Source organism: Schistocerca serialis, chromosome 2 (genome assembly GCF_023864345.2).
Source record: "Schistocerca serialis cubense isolate TAMUIC-IGC-003099 chromosome 2, iqSchSeri2.2, whole genome shotgun sequence".
Lineage (NCBI taxonomy): Eukaryota > Metazoa > Arthropoda > Insecta > Orthoptera > Acrididae > Schistocerca > Schistocerca serialis.
The window spans coordinates 1,121,451,737-1,121,473,474 of NC_064639.1; positions in this window are offsets into that span (position 1 = coordinate 1,121,451,737).

Sequence of the window (21,738 nt, forward strand, 5' to 3'; positions counted from 1 at the left end):
CTGGTTACTAACGTCTTACTATTAACCTGATGGGTCAAACAATTGTATAAGCACGTGGTACTGGTCTCACAAAGTACACCCCACATGAGTTGAACATAAAGAAAAGTTGCTATATTGAAAAGAATTGTCGAGACGAGACGTTATAATCTCACGCACATTCGCATTTAAGATTGATGATGCTGGTTAGAGTTACTGATCAACCCGTGGTTCCCCTTTACTCACGAAGTAGTGACAAAGCAACTACCAGAATATATTCTGAACTTCACACTCGAATTACACTGCGTTGCAATTTAAGATAACATTAGATATTTTAGAGCTAAACCTGAAATAAAGGTGATTAAATTTTCAGTTAGGCTGAACTTAAGAAATCCATTGTCATACGGACTTAGCGGACACGCGCTTAGCCGGAGATCTTACCACTTCAGACGCTCGCCGCGGACAGATTGGCCTGCGCTCCTACCGAGCGTGCTTCACACATACACTCCTGGAAATTGAAATAAGAACACCGTAAATTCATTGTCCCAGGAAGGGGAAACTTTATTGACACAATCCTGGGGTCAGATACATCACATGATCACATTGACAGAACCACACGCACATAGACACAGGCAACAGAGCATGCACAATGTCGGCACTAGTACAGTCTATATCCACCTTTCGCAGCAATGCAGGCTGCTATTCTCCCATGGAGACGATCGTAGAGATGCTGGATGTAGTCCTGTGGAACGGCTTGCCATGCCATTTCCACCTGGCGCCTCAGTTGGACCAGCGTTCGTGCTGGACGTGCAGACCGCGTGAGACGACGCTTCATCCAGTCCCAAACATGCTCAATGGGGGACAGATCCGGAGATCTTGCTGGCCAGGGTAGTTGACTTACACCTTCTAGAGCACGTTGGGTGGCACGGGATAAATGCTGACCTGCATTGTCCTGTTGGAACAGCAAGTTCCCTTGCCGGTCTAGGAATGGTAGAACGATTGGTTCGATGACGGTTTGGATGTACCGTGCACTATTCAGTGTCCCCTCGACGATCACCAGTGGTGTACGGCCAGTGTAGGAGATCGCTCCCCACACCATGATGCCGGGTGTTGGCCCTGTGTGCCTCGGTCGTATGCAGTCCTGATTGTGGCGCTCACCTGCACGGCGCCAAACACGCATACGACCATCATTGGCACCAAGGCAGAAGCGACTCTCATCGCTGAAGACGACACGTCTCCATTCGTCCCTCCATTCACGCCTGTCGCGACACCACTGGAGGCGGGCTGCACGATGTTGGGGCGTGAGCGGAAGACGGCCTAACGGTGTGCGGGACCGTAGCCCAGCTTCATGGAGACGGTTGCGAATGGTCCTCGCCGATACCCCAGGAGCAACAGTGTCCCTAATTTGCTGGGTAGTGGCAGTGCGGTCCCCTACGGCACTGCGTAGGATCCTACGGTCTTGGCGTGCATCCGTGCGTCGCTGCGGTCCGGTCCCAGGTCGACGGGCATGTAACTTGAATAGTACATGAGTTATTAGAGGTTAAAGTGGCCGATTACTATTGATAACGTCAGGCTGTAAGTACTCCACAGTTACACGGAAAAACTGTAGCAGCATGCTTATAAATATATATTTATTCGTCTATGTCTTTGTTTATAACCGATATATACTATTCATGAAGAAATTGGTCAAATATTTACTGTGATTTAGAAAGCACAGAAACATTAGGCTACTTGCCTACATATTCTTCTATTCCTTTGATATATGTTTGTTTAATTTCTATATGTCTTTAATAATGTGTGTTAGAGCGTATTTATGGTCCAGCTGTAGGAATATTTATTGAATTTCAAGTTATTTAAATGTAAATCCAGTATTTCGTATGTGTTTCAATATGTTTGTGAGTGTGTGTTGGCTTGGAGATATGGCGGAAGTGCTTTAGCCAATCACAGCGCTCGTTACTTCGGTAGGTGACTGCTGAAGTCAATGGAGAGACTGGACGGAAGTGGGGGAGGAGCATCGGGCATCGGGTGGCACAGGACACTGGAGAGTGCTGGACGGGTAGTGGCGAAGGACGCTCACGGGAAAGACCTGGAGAGTATAGAACAGTTTGCGAGTGGTCGCGGCAGATAGAAATATTTCGTAGTGCCGACTTGTGCATTTGTGAGATTTCCGTCGCTTCTGCAGTGAAGACGTAGTATGCGTTTAGAAGTGAATATCTCGCAAGCTATGTTGTTGCTCATAACTAATTACGTGAAGTAGGAATCTATTGCTTCCCTGTTACTCATATTGTATTTAATTGCTTGACCATCGACACCAATAAGTGTTTTGCAGAAATAAACGTCATTCTTAGAAGTACTTCTGCTATCGACTGATCATTTAAAGTCGTTAAAATAGGACCTGCACATTTTATTTAATTGCAATATTTCATTTATGAATTTCGATGTTACATCCAAAATTCGCAATTGCCGAGTGATAGGAAACTTCGACCATTCGATTCATGTGTGAATTCTTATCTTATACTTAGACTCAGCAGTATTTGGCTTGTAATCCGGCAACTACGTATCCCAGCCCGTAGACAACGAAACCAGCCAAAACTTTTAATATTTCAACTCTGAGTCTGAGGATACGTAGTTTAGGGTCACTACATTTTTTATTTGAAAGTAACGTCTCAGTTGTCCAGTCATTGTCTTAATACACTTTGGAAGTTTTATGAAAACATAAAAATATGTATAGAGTTATGTAGGATGACAATACATTAATTATGCTACGTTTCATTATCTCCATAAATTGATGCATTCCATGAAGGAAGTGGCGTATAAGGCGTTTGTTCGAGCGATTCTAGATTATTGTTCATCAATATGGGATCCTTACCAGGTAGGATTGATAAAACATATAGAGAAGATCCAACGAAGAGCGGTGCATTTCGTCACGATATTATTTTGTCGGTACGATAACGTTACCAAGATGCTCAACAAACTTCACTGGCAGAGCTTACAAGAGGGCCGTTGTGCTTCACATAAAGGTTTTCTATTAATATTTCGAGAGAGAGCTTTCCGCGCAGAGTCATGCAATATATCACTTCCTCCCACATAGACCTCGCATAAAGACCACGATGAGAAAAATCTAGAAATTAGAGCCAATACAGAGGCTCACCAGCACTCATTCCTCCCACGCGCCATTCAGGAGTGGAACAGGGTGTGGGAGATCAGTTAGTAGTACCACAGGTACCCTCCGCCGCTCACCATTAGGTGGCTGCGGAGTATGTAGATCTACAAGTAGATTTCGACAAAACAGTGGTTCAGATTATCTACGGAACATTGTGTAATGATTAGCATTAGGCCAAGCTTCACATAAAATCTTTAAGAGAAAGGGCAAATGTGAAAGCAATCATCGACATCATCTGGTACAATACTAGCAATGACTGACTTCGCATGGAACAGAACTGTTGATGTCCAGGGAAAGGGTATGCCATATTGGGCAATTTTGGCTTATAACAGTGACTAGATTACGTCATTTGACCACTCACCTTAGTGCTATAAGAAACCCAACAACGAGGATGGAATGAGATGTGGATTTTCTGTGACTGATCATGAAATCCTGTTGAAATAATTTCGGGTTGAAGTTACTATTAACTTGAATAACAATGCAACCAGAGGACCTGTTTCATGGAGAACGTCGCACGACACACTACTGCACACTGGCCGTCTGGAGATGGACCTCTTGTTCAACAACGAAAATCGTAAAGCCATTTCTCGGTACTTGCATCAGAGAGTCTCCTGCGAATGCGACGTGACTCAGTGGTAACTTGTATAATAGAGAATTTGAGGGAAATTTGTGCGTATTAGGACAAAGGATATTTTGCTGGTCACACCAGACAGGAGAAAACCACAGAAGAACTGTAGCGATGCCAGAGAGATATTTTTGTATGCTCTCAGACATATGAGACAGAGTCGTTTCTCAGGGGGACTGACGTGTAAGGATGCCCACGGAATCCCAACCCAAGACTATGTCCAGAAAATTATGGAACTGAGTGTACTGCATCGTTGGCCGGCAGGCCATTTAACGGGGACGTTCGGCCACCAAGCGCAAGTCTTATTTCACTCGACGCCACATTGGGCGACTTGCGCGCCGGTGATGAGGATGACATAATGATGAGGACAACACAACACCCAGTCCCTGAGCGGGAAAAATCTCCAACCCAGCCGGGAATCGAACCCGGGCGCGCTTGCATGGGAGGCGAGCACGTTACCGCCCTGCCAAGCAGGCTGGCCCATTTCCGGACGACCGGACGTCACTGAGTATACTTATGCGAGGGTTGTCCGGAAAGTAAGTTCCGATCTGTCGCGAAATGGAAATCACTGGGAAAATCAGGTTAAGATTTGCACAGATGTGTTGGGCAGTGTCTCTAGTATGCCCGTCGATCGAGCCACGTCGCTCTTTTCAGTTTTGAGTAAACAGTGAGCACGTAAAGATGCATAGGGAATAGTGTCTCCCGCCATGTATGAGGGCCTGGTTAGAGATTTCGCCTGTATCATGCAGCCCACATAACACAGCTGTCGAGCTGTTCCTTCTTCATGCCAATTCTCTGCCGCTCACTGCAGAGGCAATGAAGACGCTCCTGCAGCGTTTCCTATGAGAAGTATTTGATCACCCACTATACAGTCCATAATTGCGTCCCCATGAGTCTCATCTCTGTTCATAAGAACCGCTGGCTACGAAGGCAAAATTTTTTTCCGTAGACAACGAGCTGCAGGCCAGTGCAGATAATTGGCCGAAAGCACAGGCGGCTGGTTTCTATGACGAGAATATTGGAAAGTTGATACAAAACTACAACAACACTCGAAGTAGGAGAGGCGACTATCTAGAGAAGTAGGTGGAAGGTGTACGTAACTGTTGCAAATAAAACGTTTCTGGTTTTCACTGTGGTTTCCATCTCGTGACCGATCGGAACTTACTTCCTGGACAACCCTCTCAGATGACCCAAAGATGTTCAAATGGAAAATAAAACTTTGAAGTACTGGACAGTAAGATGCAACCCTACAACAGGAGCTATTGCTCTAAACGGAAGATATCCACTAATGTATTTGCACGACAATTCACAGAACTACGGCCAGCTAGGAATCCGACGTACCTGAACAGTCATTATGATCCGATCGTACTCAATTTTTTATCACAGTGCTACAGCTGCACAAAAGGCAGCAGTACCACGTAGCAGGTACTAGCACGTTAATCGTTACGTAATTGAAGTACATTTTTCTTCCCTTGTTTGGTATGCACTTTGTGTGGCATCAGCCTGTGTCTGCACCAATACCTCGTATTCTTCCTTTACGTCTTGGATTCAACATGTGAAGACATTTATGAATCTTCCAGCGTTGCCCGAGTAGGTATTTATTCCATGCTTCTAGTAATGCCTGTCCTCCTACACCGTCTCCTCTTTCCCTTTCTAATCATCTCCTCGTCCCCACTATCTATCCATCTGTTCCTCCCCCCTCTGTCAGTTTGCTCCTTAACCTCTGTCCATCTTCTCCGGCCACCTCTAAGTCAATCTTCTTCCCCCCCCCCCCCCCCTCCTCTATCTCCTCCTCACCACCTCTCCGTGCAACACCTCCTTTTTGCTTTCGCTGTCCATCTTCTCCTCTCCATTCTCTCAGTCCATCTCCTCCTCCCCACTATCCGGTTTCATTTCCTCCTTTCACCTTTCTGTCTTTCTATTTCCTCCTATCACTTCTCTTAATTATCCTGCCTACCCCAAAGGAGGTTGGTGCTTCTGAGACCCACAGTATTTCTTTCCAGTTAATATTTGCACCTTGTTTGATTGAAACCGATGCAACGGTTTACCTGTGGCTTTGCCCATATATCCATGTCACGTAAATTTAACAGATTTCACACACATTTGTACACACAGTTCACCTGTATCTCAAGTGAATTTCGCCATGCAGTTTCCTTTTCACGCATCTCAGTGCTTATATTGTCATATCTCCTGAGGTATGTGTTGTGCAGCATTATAAGTCTGCAGGTACATTGAGTATTATGTGTGAATACAGTCTGCAAACGATGTCGCGAATGGAGTTAATGGTAAAGAAGTAACAAATACAAAAGTCATTCCTGATACGACAGTTTTGCTACGTGAAAAGAGAAGATGTACTAAGCGGTAAAACATTTTTCCTCTCGTAATATTGTGCGGGTTGTCAACGAGAAAAAGTTTCCTAAACATTTCATATGATGTGTGAAGTATGTTGCACGTCACTAAATGCTCTCAATCTCAAATGCCGTTACTACGTAGGTGTTTCTTAGACCCACTTTGATTCTTTCCAGGCAGTAATTGATACAAGTACAGTGTATGGTTGAAATCTTGAAATCGTTGCAGTGATGGAGGAGGAGATGTGGAACATACTTACACACATTTCTGTAATATGTAAGAATTAACTCTTTTAGTGTTCCAAACGTACGAGCTCCCGCTTCCTTAATAATCCCTACCACATTCATATTGCATTTGTGTCGGAAATTGATGCGAGCCTTCCGTGTATTCCTGCTATTGATTTTCTACTCGATAAGCCGTCATACAGAAGCATCCGTACACTCACTGAATGTGGGGTGCCCCTACCTGGTCCATGTAGAACGCCGCTACAGCGCGCAAGAGCCACTGACATCATCCGTAATGCATGTTGGATATGCGACCTCATCCAACAGTCTCCGGAAAGCAAGTATGTTTTTTGTTGTCAAACGCCCTAATTCCTAAAGTACATGAGATGATGAAGAGATACTTTTACGTCTATGAGTGAAAATTCATGTATGTTGACGTGCTAAAACATTTTTCTCCTACGACATCGATGGCCTGCTGCAGCCATGGAACGCAGTGCTCTTAGTCGTCGAGCGTGAGAGAGTTGAGTAAGGTCAGTGTCAAGTATTCCACTCAAGCACGATCTGTCTGTCACGAGCTTTCAGCAGTCAAGTGCGCAGATGCAGGTAGATGGATCAAGGCCAATCACGACTTGGCATTGTTATGAGTCCTACACCAGGAATACGTAAGAGACACTTGTATATATTCAAAAGAATATGCCCGCGCGTGTCCAAAATTATGAGTGTGTACAAATCTAGGTTTACAACGCTAGTGACAGCTTTATTCAGTTCGAAATATATCTGCTGGTTACATAAAATTATTTGGTCTAAAAGGATATAAAATTATTATAGGTATCCGCGATCACTGCATAAATGTATACTTCATGCATTTTTATTGGTAAATATATTTCTCGAGCACAGCCATTATCAGAATCCATACATATTATAAAAATGTATGTATGTACGTAACAAGTCTCCCTCTAAAATACTGGATCAATATCTACCAAATTTATTACATGTATCACTTCCTATCCGCAAAGAATCGCTGTGGGGCTAAGAACCACCTGTCTAACAAATTTTGTGGGTGTGAAAAATAGGAAATCATATTCACTCACTATTTGAGAATGAGAGCACTTAGTGACTTGTAACAATTTTCACACAAAACTAAGAAAATTTTTCTTGCTGGCAACCCCCAAAAATGGTGAAAGGAAAAAAGTCTATACTTTATTACGTTTTCGCTGTTCATGCAGTAAATACGTACCCGAGCGATGCTAGCTGCCCGATAAACAGAAAAAACGAGAAGTAATGTTTCCACTGTCAATATAATAACACATTGTAAAAAATAAAACGAATGTATATCCATTTAAAATCCCGACACATTGTTTCTCGTCTGTTCACATGTACGTGTGTGACAGCTTTTCAGAGAGGCTTCCTTCCGTAAATAGCCATCAGTAGACGTTAGGTGGCATTCAATACAAATGCAGTTGTCACATTGAAGTCGATAAGAACATCTACAAATTAAACATACAGACGCTTCAATAAGCAACGTGCAAAAATAATAAATTAGAACTGTTAAGCAAAAATTCAAACTACCGACTGCAAACTGAACGTGAATAAATGTAATGAAAAGTAAACCATAAAAATAAAGTGGATAATTACGCTTATAATGACAATATAACGAATGGCTTTAAAATTTTGCAAGGCAGAGCTTTACTTAACTTTATCGAATGGCGATCCCGTTTTCTTTTCGCAAGTTCAGGAAATAGAATATAAAGACTTACTCTTAAGGTATATAGCAAGGGTATTAACATATTAAAAAAAAGCGCTGTAAGCTTTTGTATACCCGCGATCTCGTAGCTGTTTCGTTTACATGCAGGAAATGCTTCGTTTCTATCAGTGGAAGTCCTTAACTTCTTTCTTTCGTAATGTATATTCTCAGAAATAAATGGATTTCTTTCTTCTTTAGAATTCAGGTATCATACCATTCTTACTAAGTGTATATTCTAGACCACTCGTTTCAGTGGTGAAACGAGTTAAATAAGAATGGGTTGTACTGGGGAACAATTGCGAACGAAATCGGCAGTGACCTTTTCAAAACTAATGCCCGGTAACTGACGAGAATTATTTAGGGAGACAGAGGATCGCCTAGATCACAATGACAAAACGGAAATTTGAACTACTGTCATCTGAGATGCATGTCCAGCGTTTTAACACTGCAGCATCTCTCTCGAACAATTACTGAAAACTGCTCGATTATACCTAATGATTCCTAAATTGGTAAGTGCCGAAGGTGGATCCGACATAAGAACCAGATGATTTTTAGAGATCAAAAGCTTCTAGAGCAGTTAAGACAGAGCGTTCAACAGAAAACTTAGAAAGAGGCGCGCGTAAATTTCCTCCCCATACAGTGGTATTAGAGGAAAAATTCAACTTAGTCGTTGTAGATTCACTTAATCATTACAAATGGCATGAAGTGGGATTCATGTGAGATCAGGCTAAACATCTTATTTAGAAAGTATTTTATGGTGGTAGAGAACCGAACGGCAATTTGAAGATCTTAAATATCCATGTGACAAACAAACTCAATCTCTTAAATCCAGTCAATGTAAAGGAGGTAATGCAGTGACTAGGAGGCTGTTACAGTCCCAGAGACTTCAGGTGTAACCAGTGACTCGGCAACAAGAAACAGGTTGCACATTATTTGTGCAGTCAATATCATTCATGTATGGAGATGAATTGTATCAATGGACGACATTAAACAGTTTTTACGCCTTAGAAACGATGTGTCAAACGAGGTCGTGAGGGAAGCAATGGATCAGCAGTGTTAGAAACTGTCTACGACTGCTAAGAATGCTTCATTGCAAATTTAAAGAAAGACAAGATCTTGTTGAGAAACGAAATCTCAAGAAAGCTGAAATGAACGTAATACAGAAATGCGAGAAACATTCAATGTATTAGAAAATAAAATTTACTCCGTCGGTCTTAGGAAATATTGTCTGAAGTTTTGACCTTAGCAATAGTTCATGAATCTATTTAAGTTATCTATCTCCAGTCCTGCACCAATTTTAATGGGTAAATTACAGATGAATTGACGATAAAATCTTGTAGCACGTTAGACCACGTCCTGTTCAATTTCTTCTACACGATCAAAATGGTTCAAATGACTCTGAGCACTACGGCACTTAACATCTGAGGTCTTCAGTCCCCTAGAACTACTTAAACCTAACTAACCTAAGGACATCACACACATCCATGCCCGAGGCAGGATTCGAACCTGCAACCGTAGCGGTCGCGCTGTTCCAGACTGAAGCGCCTAGAACCGCTCGGCCACACCGGCCGGCTCTACACGATCGTTGTTTTGATCCCACTCCTTAGATCTTCTTCAGGATCTTCTGGTGTTCACGGGTAGCTCAAACACTATCAAGGACGATTGCCGCTTTCACTTATAAAATGCAGTTTTCCGTTCTTACGCTAAAGAAATGGTGATACTGTACAAAATTCTTTCAGCCTCCAATCAGCGTCGTCACTGGGAAGAAAACGCTACAGTGTTAGGCCGAAGTAGTGCTGTTGTAGGATAGAATTCTTCCTGATCTTATTAGTTGGCCATCATCAGTGGATAGCAAGTGAAACTGACAGCGTAACGCTGCACGAATGTTTATCAAAATATTGGTGCCATTCCTCAGAGATGGCTCTGTTACTCACGCGCCGTAGCTACTTCCTATGTACACTAGGTGATCAAAAGTATCAGAACACCCCCATAAACATACGTTTTTCATATTAGGTGCATTGTGCTGCCACCTACTGCCAGGTACTCCATATCAGCGACCTCATTAGCCATTAGACATCATGAGAGAGCAGAATGGGGCGCTCCGCGGAACTCAAGGACTTTTAAAGTGGTCAGGTGATTGGTTCTCACTTGTGTCATACGTCTGTACGCGAGATTTCCACACTCCTAAACATCCCTAGGTCCACTGTTTTTGTGATGCTTCCTACGTACACTAGGTGATCAAAAGTATCAGAACACCCCCATAAACATACGTTTTTCATATTAGGTGCATTGTGCTGCCACCTACTGCCAGGTACTCCATATCAGCGACCTCATTAGCCATTAGACATCATGAGAGAGCAGAATGGGGCGCTCCGCGGAACTCAAGGACTTCTAAAGTGGTCAGGTGATTGGTTCTCACTTGTGTCATACGTCTGTACGCGAGATTTCCACACTCCTAAACATCCCTAGGTCCACTGTTTTTGTGATACTGAAGTGGAAAAGCGAAGGGACACGTACAGCACAAAAGCGTACAGGCCGACATCGTCTGTTGACTGACAGAGACCACCGACATTTGATGAGCGTCGTAATGTGTAATAGGCAGACATCTGTCCAGATCATCACACAGGAATTCCAAACTGCATCGGGATCCACTGCGTGTACTATGACAGTTAGGTGGGAGGTGAGAAAACTTGGATTTCATGGTCGATCGGCTGCTCATGAGCCACACATCACGCCAGTAAATACCAAACGACGCCTCGCTTGGTGTAAGGAGCGTTAACATTGGATGACTGAACAGTGAAAAAACGTTGTGTGGAGTGACGAATCACAGCACACAATGTGGCTATCCGATAGCAGAGTGTGGGTATGGCGAATGCCCGGTGAACGTCATCTGCCAGCGTGTGTAGTACCAACAGTAAAATTCGGAGGTGGTGGTGTTATGGTGTGGTCGTGTTTTTCATCAAGGGGGCTTGCCGCCCTTGTTGTTTGGCGTGGCAGTATCACAGTGCAGGCTTACATTGATGTTTTAAGCTCGTTCTTGCTTCCCACTGTTGAAGAGCAATTCGGGGATGGCGATTGCATTCTCGAGCACCTGTTCATAATGCATGGCCTGTGGCGGGGTGGTTACACGACAATAACGTCCCTGTAATGGACTGGCCTGCACATGATCATGACTTGAATCCTATAGAACACGTTTGGGATGTTTTGAAACGCTGACTTCGTGCCAGGCCTCACCGACCTACATCGATACCTCTCCTCAGTGCAGCATTCCATGAAGAATGGGCTGCCTTCCAATACCTGATTGAACGTATGCCTGCGACAGTGGAAGCTGTCATCAAGGCTGAGGGTGGGCCAACACCATATTCAGTTCTAGCATTACCGATGGAGGGCGCCAGTAATTTTCCGCCAGGTGTTCCTATACTTTTGATGACATTACGGCGGGAAGCCATGAAGCTGGAAGCCTATAACCGCCGTATCAATTGAAGTTACTTTCGTTGTTTGGAATCTAAATCAGTCCTTTGCGTTTCCTTTCACATGTTGGTTTCCGTGGCCAGTATACTTCCTTTGTTGAAAAAATGACTTGGTCACAGTACTCCTGTTGTCTCGCTACCGCAAATTTCACACTTTGCTTAATTCTTTTGGCGTTCGTATTCCTTAATAGATTCTGCACAATGTTCTTCCCGTTACACCTATGCAGGGTGAAGCAGCTGTGATAGGCCACCTCTAATATATCTAGAGTGTATAAATATATAGAAGTGTGGTTTCTCCAAGTGCTAGCGGACAATATGGTGAATTGTCTGACGTCACAAGTAATTTTTACCGTTTATAGTCGCCGAATTGAGACCACCGCTCTCGTTTTTTTCCAAGTCGAAGTATTAACTTCTCCCTGTGGCATCTGAAAGGAGCTTTAAAGAGATCCTCAACGACATTATTTGTATGGGATTGATCAAATAGAATCTAGATAACAGTGGCGCAAACTATTGTCCCGCCATTAGAAGAGGTTCCACAAATGTCTGTCCTATTACACCAAATGTAAACAGACACTTGACTCAGGTCTGGTTCTTGTGCTTATGTGTGCACTTGAAGCCCATCAGTCGGTGGTCTGCTGTTATAGCAGTCAGACAGCATGTTCATAAAGCCACTGAGACATTCACAATGTATACGACAGTCGAACAAGTGAATATCGTTTATGGAGAATGTCGCTAAACTATAAGAGCAGCGAAGCAGTTGTATGCTAAGGAGAATCCATGTCGTGCCAAGCACTCACGACCTCTTTTCGACAAGTTCTAGGAACCGTAAGTGTGGAGTGTAAAATATGCCAAGAAAAAAGAAGAGAAACTGCCATTTTAGCAGCAGTAACACATAAAGTAAATCTCAGTAATAGGCGTCTAGGAAGTATGGTACGGATCAACCAAACGAGCGTTCTGCGAAAACTGCATTCCGTTGCATTTCATCCTCTTCACTTTTCGTTGGCTCTACAGCTTCATGACAGTGACTTCCGAAATTGATCAGTTATCCGAATGTTATGTACGAAAAGTTCAGATGGTGCGGCACATCAATGCAAACTTGGTTGAAGGAAGAAGCGTAGTTCACAAACCATGAGCAAGTCGATTTAGGCAATATGTAGAAATCGTCAGTTGAAAATCCACGCTGACTCAAAGAAGTGGGTAACAACAACGTTTCGGTGTATCGGCGTCTTCTTCCAGACCCGCATCACTGGTCCGTGTTTTATTGATGGGAATCTAAATACAATAAGTATCTAGACTTTTTACGATATGATGCTGCTACAGTTCTTGGAAGACATCCCTCTGGACATAAGGCAGTGTGGTACCAACACGACGATGTCCATCAGATTCAGCACTTGTAACGACGGACATTCTTAAGAGAATTTTAATAGATTATCAGAATACGAGCCCCGGTCCAGTTATAACCAGTTTCTTACCTCATCTTCACTGATAAGGACTCTCGTTGTCGGGTTACACACCTAGGTCACGCTCCATTCCACTCCCACCACACTCTAACTGGGAACTCATGAAGCTCACCCAGGGGAACCACCGCACCTCCTGTCAACCCATCTCTTCCCATGGTTTAATGAGATTCAAGAACCCCCTCCCCATCTTCATCTTCTTCAACTGGGGCACCTGGGTGGGCGACTTCACTCTGGAGTTGGACAGCATGAGGAAAATGGTTCAAATGGCTCTGAGCACTATGGGACTTAACATCTGAGGTCATCAGTCCCCTAGAACTTAGAACTACTTAAACCTAACCAACCTAAGGACATCACACACATCCATGCCCGAGGCAGGATTCGAACCTGCGACCGTAGCATGAGGAAAGTACCGGGCTGTGCCTATTTGCTAGTAGCAGGTCGTTGTAATTATTTTAAGCCATGACACTTGAGCTTTATTTGTTAGTTATCATTTAATATTACATTATATTCAAGGCATCGACAGACACCTCACCCAGACAGATATGTAAGTACCCTAATTTTTAGTATTTTCCCCTGTTTTCCACGCCAGTATGTAGTTTTCCATGTTTTTACAGGCTTTTGTGTTTTACCAATTTTATCTTTTTTCACAGCTTTTCGTATTCTTCCAAAACGTTACGAGTTATGTACTGTATTGTTAGTTCCATCCCCCTGCCCCGGTCGTCACGTCAGCGTCACATTTCATCGCATTTACGTCGTCTCGCGGCACATCGAGTCCATGTCACGTCAACTTTGCATCAACATCGTGTCGTTGTGATTCTCTCAGATAATGTCAGTAAAGCATTTGTCCAAAAGTATCTGAATTATTTATTATTTCTAAGCCACGACAACGTTACTAACATGTGTGTGACGTCATAGTGTACGTCTTAGAAATAAAACATTTTTCCGTATTGACAGAAATAAAGATTTCACGACACATTATGCAAAAGGCTGTAAATATAAGGGGCGTTCAAAAAGAAACGAGCCGGAGGCATAATTACAGAAACCGGTACCTCTATGTTACAAGTACTGATCCTGGCTGTTCAGACACTTGTCCCACTGTGATACAAGGCGGTGAATGGCTGTCCTGTAAAATTTCCGAGGCTGCGTTGTTACCCATTTCTGCAAGTTCTGCAAGTACAGCTGGACGTCGTCGTCCGAGGTGAATCGTTTGCCCCTCAGAGCCTTTTTAAGGGGACCAAAAATGGCGTAATCACAGGGAGAGCGGTCCGGACAGTATGGAGGGAGGCAGAGAACGAACGTCTCATTTGAATTTCTGCAGGAGTGGAGCGCCTGTTTTGGCCGCATGAGGCTTTGGATTGTCGTGTAGCAGAATGACCCCCACGGCTGAGATTGCCTGGTCGTTTTGCTTTGATCGCTTGGCGAAGGGTGGCCAAGGTTTGCCAGTAACGCTGGGCATTCATTGTTGTCCCGTGCTGCAGGAAGTGAATCAGAATGGGGCCGTTTTGGTTAATGAAGAACGTCAGCCTAACTTTTCCTGCACTCGTGTGGATGGCCTTGGCTTCTTTTGGTGGTAGTAACCCAGGGTACTTCCACTGCAGACTTCGTCTTTTTGATTCTGGTTCGAAGTGATGACACCATGACTCATCTCCAGCCACCACTCGTGCCAGGAACACATTCCCTGCCAGCCGATGTGGCCGAGAGGTTCTAGGCGCTACAGTCCAGAACCGCGCTGCTGCTACGGTCGCAGGTTCGAATCCTGCCTCGGGCATGGATGTGTGTGCTGTCCTTAGGTTAGTTATATTTAAGTAGTTCTAAGTTTAGGGGACTGATGACCTCAGATGTTAAGTCCCAAAGTTCTCTGAGCCGTTTGAACCATTTGAACATATTCCCTTCGCGAGTATACCGCATCAGATGAGCAAGACAGTGGAACATTCGACTTGTGGGGCATCCATTGGGCACACACGTTGCACATGAGCAGTCGTTCCTTCATGACGGTGTGGCGACTTGCGACCCACAATCCGACCACGACGGCGATGGGTTTCACTGTCACTCGGCGGCTCAGGGTAATGAGTGCATCCACCAGCTGGACGATGTGATCGGCAGTGCAGTGTGGTGCTCCAGACCGTGTATCATCGGCTAACGACACGCGTCCTTCCCTGAACCGCTTGTGCCACGCTTGATCCTTGCAAGGGACACGCAGTGTTCGCCGTACACTTGTGATATTTGTCGATGACTGTCCATTCCTCCTACTCCTTGCGCTATCAGAAAACGATAAACATCTCCTTGCTCTTCATTTGATACCTCCATGTAATTGTTTGCAATGCTACTGGCAGCTTTGGACGATTGATGAATGCTGATGCCAACTCTGTATAGCCACGTGACGTTCACGCGTACCCTCTAGCGACGGGCTGTGAACTTCCACGTTCCGGTCGGAACCAGACCTCGTTACACACCACACGATATTACCCTCCTGCCACCGGTTTGCGCATTACAGACTCCGGCTCATTTCTTTTCTAACGTCCCTGATATTAACGTAATTTATGATGTAACACACTACGGCAATGGAGTGTGTAGCTAAAGTGAAGACATCATAGCATATTATTCATATGGTGGAAAATGTTATCGGAATTTCTGTTGTAGGACACTATGAAAAAGCAGTGTGTGGTTGCATTAATGTCGTCATATTATTTTAAAATGTAGGAAAGATTTGTCCAGTAAGGCAAAGGACACAAACATATTTATTGCAAAACAACACATTGTTTCTAAGTTTGATCCTTGCGAGTTATTAGATGTTTCTGCAAATGGTGAAAAATGTTAGTATACCTACGCTTCTATGAGAGTTGTGTGTTTATGCCATCCCAGTGATGTTAGCCAAGTGGGCATAGCTACAGAAATACCACTGCTCGTTGTATACAGCTTCGCTAAGTCTTCCTTGCATTACTAGCGTTCGTGTCAACACGGGCGCGTTCCCGTATCGATATAAATAATGATATAAATAAGTCAAAAGCCAAGATCGCTTAAACACTGTTTACTAGATGGCCGGTTTCAACACACTAAAGGTGCCATCATCGGATCTGAATGTAGCTCAACATGCACAAATCATTTGGATATAACGATACATGAGGCAGACCAGCTGATATAAAGTCACTGTCGCAGAAATAAAAATTAAAAATTAAAAAACGAACTGCTCTCATGTTCATTCTATTCCATCAGATATATAAAAAACCGAAACCACCAGATAAAACTATTTGACATATGACCACAGCTCGACCGGCGCGAAAGAGGGTAGTGTGATGCCGACCGTTGTTAGTCGAGCTGTGGTCATGTATCAAATAGTTTCATCTGGTGACCGGTTTTTTATGTATCTGATGGAATAAAATGAACATGAGAGCAGTTCGTTTTTTAATTTTTAATTTTTATTTCTGCGACAGTGATTTTATATTAGCTGGTCTGCCTCATGTAGCGTTATATCCAAATGATTTGTGCGTGTTAAGGTACATTCAGATCCGATGATGGCACCTTTAGTGTGTTGAAACTGGTCATCTAGTAAACAGTATTTAAGCGATCTTGGCTTTTGAAATTTTTATACAACAGAGTGCTCGCCCCACAACACACTATGTGTTCACAGCATAAACAATAAAGTCATGACGTATTCTTACTAGTGTGTGACATAATAGCAAAATTCTAGCACAGCAGTTTTGCCTATTTCCGAGACTCTGAAACCAAGACATGTATAAATATATAAATACAGTATACATAATAAGTAGCTCACTGCCGGCCGCGGTGGCCGTGCGGTTCTGGGCGCTGCCGTCCGGAGCCGCGGGACTGCTACGGTCGCAGGTTCGAATCCTGCCTCGGGCATGGATGTGTGTGATGTCCTTAGGTTAGTTAGGTTTAAGTAGTTCTAAGTTCTAGGTGACTGATGACCTAAGATGTTAAGTCCCATAGTGCTCTGAACCATTTGAACCATTTGAAGTAGCTCACTGCTACAAATACACTACTACCTTACGAGGAAGTCCCCTTCGTATTCACCGTATACTGTGGGTTGAACAAGCCAAGTGCCAAGTGAGATGCCAGTTGGAACTGCGCGAGTGGCCGCTGCAGCCACCAAATCCCTGGCTGTGAATGAGGGAGCTCCACGTGCCTACCCAGCAGTACGCCAGACCATCTCCCTAGGAATGGCTGGCAAAAGTGCATTTTATAAACAACAGGAATGTATAATTGTCTCCAACGTGACCAACCTGGTGGCTGGTAGAAAAGAAACTGCTACCGAATCAGACAGTGGATTTCGAGTCCAATCACAGTTATAAGGTATGACCAGAAAATGATCATGTGACTGGAAATGTTGTCATCATGATGGCTCTGAGCACAATGGGACGTAACTTCTGAGGTCATCAGTTCCCTAGAACTTAGAACTACTTAAGCCTAACTAACCTAAGGACATCACAGACATCCATGCCCGAGGCAGGATTCGAACCTGCGACCGTAGCTGTTGCGCTGTTCCAGACTGTAGCGCCTAGAACCGTTCGGCCACCCCGGCCTGTCATCATGATCTTTTGCCCAAAGATTGTTACTACTAATATAAATAATCATCATCAGAAAAAAGAAGCCGGCCGCTGTGGACGAGCGGTTCTGGGCGCTACTGTCCGGAGCCGCGCAGCTGCTACGGTCGCAGGTTCGAACCCTGCCTCGCGCATGGATGTGTGTCATGTCCTTAGGTTAGTTTGGTTTAAGTAGTTCTAAGTGTAGGGGACTAATGACCTAAGATGTTAAGTCCCACAGTGCTTAGAGCCATTTGAACCATTTTTTGAAAAAAGAAAAATTGCAACTGCTGTTGGTGGCCGTTCTGATCATACTGCTATACTAAGACCCATTCTAATGTCTATGCCTGTGTTATACACTTACGACTATTATGTCAGAATGACACGGTAAGTAAACCAGCATCTTCCTGAGAATCAAAGTACATACCGTTGACTTGTGTGGATCTACACTCATTCCAGGTAAAAAGGACTGACAACTGGTTCCAAAACTATGGTCTGTTGGTGTTTAGTTTTAATTATTTATTGTGGAATTTTATTACACAAATTGTGATGCTGGCAGTGGTTTTGTAGACTATCTACAGGTGGAATTAAGTATTACTTTGCCGTATGACTGAAATAAATTCACCAGCCACATTACTGATGTCAGATACTTCCCACAAATGGGGATGGGATTCGACCGTTACACTGTATGACACACAGTATGGGGAATCTATGAAGTGTAGGATGTTTTCCCACGGATCGTAGGAGCCAGTGAGCTGTTGGTACTGCCCTGGGCTAGCAGCTGCGTACGTTCAAAGTACAAACATGTGGTGCTTGTTAGGAGATGGTAGCATCCGCTCGATATGGTCACTGGAATCGAAAAAAAGAAACAGTGGTATTCTACTGTTACCAGGTACGTGCAGGTTGTTTCTCCAGCAGTCACTGAGCATTTGTTGTTTGCAAATTAATTCAGTTTTCTAGTAGAGTAGCTGTACTTACGAGTGCATATTTCGAGAATTGACTTATAGACACACGGTGCGTGAAACCTGTTGCTAACTAAAATCACATTGTATGGTGTAGCGAGGGAGGGGCCGTGATGCCCGTCGGTCGATGACTTCGTATGTAGAAAGAGTTTATTTTTGCTGCCCTGTGGCAATTGCTCAGTCTCATTTTGGGTGGTTGGGTCATTCCGCGTCTACTTATAGAGTCATCGCACCCTCATACTGTGAGGAGAGTTGATTTCATGTTATATGTCTGTTCATTCTATCTAGGAGCGTCGGACGATCTCTCCCACCATCAGTGAGCTTGCAGGATTGTATAATGGGGCTAATTATTTTCTAAAATACGCGGTATGTTTCACAGATAGGAGGGGAATGTAGCAGCTTCGTCGCATTGCGGCAACACTGCCAACGTTTGAAGGGATCTCCAATCTGACGTTACCAATGTGGTGGATACAGAAGGGTTGGCAGCTCTCCTACTTGGACATTTTACGTGTCTTCTAGCAACGTCACACTATCTCTAATAATAATACATCTGTTTGTACCGTGTTACGTTTCTTCATTCCACCTGGGAGCTCTCGTTGATTCCTAGTGTTGCAGGGGCTTCATAATGATCAACTCCCTGTGGTGCACAGAACAAGAAAGATCCCTCCACCTGTAGGCTTTGCTATCAAAAATAGGACGGTTGGCCAGGAAGGGGGGAGGGGAGTGCTTCGTGCTGGAACTGCTAGCAGCGTTTGTCTGCAAAGTCGCCTACTGATTTCCGTCGCCGAACGTACAGCATTTGCGAGTAACGACTGGTTTGCCATGGTGGGATATCCCTTCCATGAATGCTTGATTACGTAGCAGTGACATTTGTGCCAGCTACCACATCGGTCATGTCTGAGATGGATTACATATACATTTGTTTAGAAATTCAAATTCACATAGCATTCCTGCGGAGGTGGTATAATGTAGTTTTGGGCAATCTCGTGGAGCTCTCTGATTTGCAGCCAGGAATTCGGAATTCGGAGATGGCTGTGATCACTCAAGGAGTTCCGTATCCTCCCAGCGTCTCACCCGCATTAACCGGCGGGAGTTCGTCGCAAGGTGGGGTTCGTCGTAATCTATGAGTGTACGAATATTTCTAGCAGTTTTCCAATTGTTATGCATACAGTATTTGTGCAGGCCTTTCGTTCACAGCTTTGGAAACCGGTAAAACTGCTGCAATTTCAGAATTTTGCTATGACGTCACAAACCAGAGTGTCAAACTTTAATATTTACAGGAATATTACATGACATCATTATTTATTGCTATACGAGAATAACCTCGTTTTAGCACACATGATAGCAACGTAGAGATGACTCACAAAGAGTTTATATATTGTGTTGTGTTACTAATACCAGCTGTTCCCACCAGGCTTACTTCACCGAGGTGATAGCACACAATTCACGTGGAGGTGTGAGTACACTAACATCTTTTACCTTTGCAGAAACATCTAATACCTCGCAAGAATCAAATTTAGAAACAATTTCTTGTTTTGTAATAAAATTGTTTGAGCCTTCCACCTTACTAAACATAAAAAAAATGGTTCAAATGGCTCTGAGCACTATGGGACTTAACCTCTGAGGACATCAGTACCATAGAACTTAGAACTACTTAAACCTAACTAACCTAAAGACATCGCACACATCCATGCCCGAGGCAGGATTCGAACCTGCGACCGTAGTGGTCACGCGGTTCCATACTGTAGCGCCTAGAACCGCTCGGCCACCTCGGCCGGCTACTAAACATATTTTGCCCACATTTTAACATAATATAATGACATTAATGTAGCCACAGAATGCATTTTCATAGTGTCCTACACCAGAAGTTATATTAATATTTACCATCGTAAGCATAATATTCTGTGACGTCTTCGTTTTGCCACACAGTGCATTGCCATAGTGTCTTACACCAAAAATTACGTTACTGTCTGCAGCCATTTTGCGTATATGCTGTGACCTGGTTATTCCTATCAATAGGGGTATGTGTTCATTTCGAACCCATACACTGTGATACCACACATACGCCTGTAATGCAGTAGTGGTCTAGCACAGATAAATAATTTGGATACTTTTGGACACATTTAGCACTGAGATTGGCTGAGAGCAATAGAAGGTAATGTTGATAGCATCATGAGGTAATGTTGACGCGACGGTGAAACCCGATTGATTTCACGTGACGTTGACACAACGCTGATGCGAAGACTTGATGCGACGTGACGTGATCTCGGGCGCAACATAATGGAACGTGCATAACTGGATAAAAATAAAATCAGAATCGAAAAATAAGAAAATATTAATTGAAAATTGTGTGACACTTTTGTACAACAGAAATGTTGTGAGAAATGGGTAAATATACATATAGCTGATAGAAAATAAGAAAAAATGCGAAAAATGAAGTAAGTTACATCTACGTCTGGGTGTTGTCTGTGGTGATGCCTCGAGTGATGTGAATTAACATAATTACCATAATTTGATAGTAACAAATAAAAATTATTCCCCTCCCTAAGTTATCCAAATCCAGATTAAAGTCACTCTCTGAGGAGCCCCAGTTACAAAATATGAGGATGGGGTGTGTATTTCAGCCTCATTGGTCAAGGAGAGGTGGGGGGGGGGGGGGGGGCGTGGCGGAGGAACAATGTGAGAGGAAGGTGACCTTGATCTATTCCCGGCGATTTGCAGGGGGGAGTGGAGTTGGTGGGTGACCTAGATCATAAGTGGACCATGTGTCTGCCCTGCCGGCCGGGATGGCCGAGCGGTTCTAGGTGCTATAGTCTGGAGCCGCGCGACAGCTACTGTCGCAGGTGCGAATCCTGCCTCGGGCATGGATGTGTGTGATGCCCTTAGGTTAGTTAGGTTTAAGTAGTTATAAGTTCTAGGGGACGGATGACCTCAGAAGTTAAGTCCCATAGTGCTGAGAGCCATTTGAACCATTTTGTGTACCCAAACACCGAATATAGTTATTAGTGACCCTGAGATAAAAAATCGGTTATAACTGAATCGCAGCTGTTTGTCTCACACTTTTCTAGAGCATTGGAATGGTCTTTAAGTAAAGGCAAAATGGTCTGCATACTCACTAAACGTACCACTTCTAAACTTTTATCTGGGCCAAAAATGAAAACAAGAGGTCTATTAGGAAACATACCCGATTACCGGAAGCCCTATAACCTGAACCTATGTTGTTC